Source organism: Penaeus monodon, chromosome 10 (genome assembly GCF_015228065.2).
Source record: "Penaeus monodon isolate SGIC_2016 chromosome 10, NSTDA_Pmon_1, whole genome shotgun sequence".
Classification (NCBI taxonomy): Eukaryota; Metazoa; Arthropoda; class Malacostraca; order Decapoda; family Penaeidae; genus Penaeus; species Penaeus monodon.
Genome location: NC_051395.1, coordinates 19,320,688 through 19,323,187, shown reverse-complemented (window position 1 = coordinate 19,323,187; position 2,500 = coordinate 19,320,688).

Sequence of the window (2,500 nt, the reverse complement as noted above, 5' to 3'; positions counted from 1 at the left end):
CTAGCTCTTGTTCTATTGCACTTTTGAAGTGATATACAGATGGAGGTTGCTTTAGTACATCTTTTTATGGAATTCCATATTATGGATCTTTTTTTTTTTTTGGGGGGGGGGCCTGGAAGGTGTAACTCAACTATATCTTACTATATTCTACATAACCATACATGTTTGATCTGTCAGGTCAGGTGTTTGCCTGCTACAGGTACCACGTAACCCTGTACTACCTGTCTCGGGTCGAGTCGTCGGCGACTAAACCGGCAACCCCACCAATCTTGCTTGGTGAGGAGGGCAGCTAAATACCCAGCGGCAATAAAAACAAGAGCCATCAAAGGGCGGGGTCCGTGTGGGACGACACCGACCATTTAGATAGAGATGGTGACTCCATAAAAACACCCGGAAGAAAGCAACGGCAAACTACTTCCGTATTCTGCCTAGTCAAATCATGCAAGTCAGTAATTCTAGTCTCAACAACGGCGTGGATGGGATTACTCAGAACTGGAGTAATGTCTCGCCCGGTAGAGATACCCATGCACAGCAGGTGGGTCCAGATAGTTAAGACAGAGGATGACCTATCTAAACAACGTGAAAGAATGGACTAACACCACAAATGGAATTGAACTCATTCATGCTTGTCAAGAAAGAAAGGTTTGGAAATGCATGATCGTCGACGCCCTCGCGCATGACACATAAAAAATTACATGTTTGTCACATACGTATCTTTGCACATACATATAAATATGCATTTACTCATGATCATTGCTTTAACTGAATGCTCACCGCCACCTACCATACTCTTGTAGGGCTCATCATTCGGGCCCCTACAGAAGGTCCTACACTGTGGAGGTCTTAATGTCATATGGATGCCTTGTGTTTTGAGTGCGTGATTCTCTGGAAGCTATTTGTTAATGGAATTAGACCATTTATGGATTTAAAGACAAATACATAGGTCTGAAACATTATATCTGGGAGTTTTAGCAGTTCGAGTTCTTTACATATGGTAAAGAACTCTCGGTAAGTGATGATGCGAATTCTACTATTTTGTGTGTTATCTCAAGGGATTTCATATTTGTTTTGTTGCTCCACTCCAGACTGCAGAACCGGACTATATGATGTTTAGCTAGTGATAAATACAGTAGTTTTAAATTCCTGATATTCAGGACACGAACCTTATAGAGAATTCCAGCCACCTTTGGATATTTATACTTTTACAAAAGTGATGTGGGTTTTCCAGAGTTAACGATTATCTATAGTAATTCCGAGAAACTCTGCTTCATCAACTCTAATTATGGTTATGTTATAGAATTTGATATCTATATTTAGTCTATAATTCGAGTGATGTAATAATAGATAGTAGGTTTTTGTAGTGTTTAGAATTAATTTGCTTGTCCTTATCCAGTTGTTAAATGACAGTTAATTATTAATTGTACTAACCTCCAAGAGGTTTTTACTAGCCATATATATGTTAGGAAGCTTAATTCACAAAAAGATTGACCATGATGTGAAGCAAGAACAATACAGAACCAAGTACTGAACCCTGCGGGACCCCATATTTAATATCCCTGTATTGTAAAATGCAGTTCTGATAATAAACATATTAATTACGGTTGCTCATGTATCTTCGAAACCATGCTAATGCTGGATCTTGTATACCATACATCTCAAGTTTTTTTTTTGCAATAGAGTATCATGTCAATATTATGAAATATTATATTATCAATATTATGAACCAGTGAGACTGTAAATGCCATTAGCTTTCGGTAAATCATAAAATATGCGGAATACAAATCACGTCCGTGTACGGAGAGAGAGAGAGAGAGAGAGAGAGAGAGAGAGAGAGAGAGAGAGAGAGAGAGAGAGAGAGAGAGAGAGAGAGAGAGAGAGAGAGAGAGAGAGACTCATTGAAAATATTAAGTTCAGAGTCTTTTGACTTCTTTTACTACATTTGTGGACATTTTGCCCAGCGAAAATCCCTCCGACGGCCCCTGTTCATTTTCGATTAGCGAGCCCTTTGTCTGAGCCATTTTTCTCTTTCCAGCACGCGAGAAATGGCTGTTTTTCTCAACAACAATAGGCTTGCCTTAACCACAACGCCATTCACACTGTATAGATATTTAACCCATAACCAAAGGCGAAAGTGCGCATGTGTTACTTGTTTTAGATAGATAGAGATAGATAGAGATAGAGATAGAGAGAGAGATAGATAGATAGATAGAGATAGAGATAGAGAGAGAGAGAGAGAGAGAGAGAGAGAGAGAGAGAGAGTGAGAGAGAGAAGAGAGAGGGAGGAGAGCAGAGGGAGGAGATGAGAGAGAGAGAGAGAGAAGAGAGAGGAGAGAGGAGGAGAGAGAGAGAGAAGAAGAAGAGAGAGAGAGATGAGAGAGAGAGAGAGGAGAGAGAGGGAGAGAGAGAGAGAGGAGAGAAGAGAGAGAGAGAGAGAGAGAGAGAGAGGAGAGAGAGAGAGAGAGAGAGAGAAGAGAGAGAGAGAGAGAGAGAGAGAGAGAGA